This window comes from Neomonachus schauinslandi, chromosome 6 (assembly GCF_002201575.2).
Source record: "Neomonachus schauinslandi chromosome 6, ASM220157v2, whole genome shotgun sequence".
Classification (NCBI taxonomy): Eukaryota; Metazoa; Chordata; class Mammalia; order Carnivora; family Phocidae; genus Neomonachus; species Neomonachus schauinslandi.
This window is the reverse complement of record NC_058408.1, coordinates 1,768,722-1,769,147: the sequence shown is the minus strand read 5'-3', so window position 1 is coordinate 1,769,147 and position 426 is coordinate 1,768,722. Positions and strand designations below refer to the sequence as shown.

General features: G+C 47.7%; 1 protein-coding gene across 1 annotated transcript in view; it reads left to right on the top strand.

The window, feature by feature from the left end:
* SSR2 (signal sequence receptor subunit 2) overlaps positions 1 to 426 on the top strand; it is a 6,659-nt gene that overhangs the window by 1,299 nt on the left and 4,934 nt on the right. The window lies entirely within an intron of this gene.

Sequence of the window (426 nt, the reverse complement as noted above, 5' to 3'; positions counted from 1 at the left end):
TTTTTTTTTTTTTTTTTTTTTTTTATTTTTTATTTTTTTTTTTTTTATTTTTTTTAAAGATTTTATTTATTTATTTGACAGCGAGAGACACAGCAAGAGAGGGAACACAAGCAGGGGGAGTGGGAGAAGGAGAAGCAGGCCTCCCACAGAGCAAGGAGCCCGATGCGGGGCTCGATCCCAGGACCCCGGGAACACGACCTGAGCCGAAGGCAGACGCCCAACAACTGAGCCACCCAGGCGCCCCTCTTTTTTTTTTTTTAAAGATGTATTTATTTATTTGAGAGAGCGAGAATGAGAGAGAGTACATGAGAGGGGAGAGGGTCAGAGGGAGAAGCAGACTCCCTGCCGAGCAGGGAGCCCGATGCGGGACTCGATCCCGGGACTCCAGGATCATGACCTGAGCCGAAGGCAGTCGCTTAACCGACT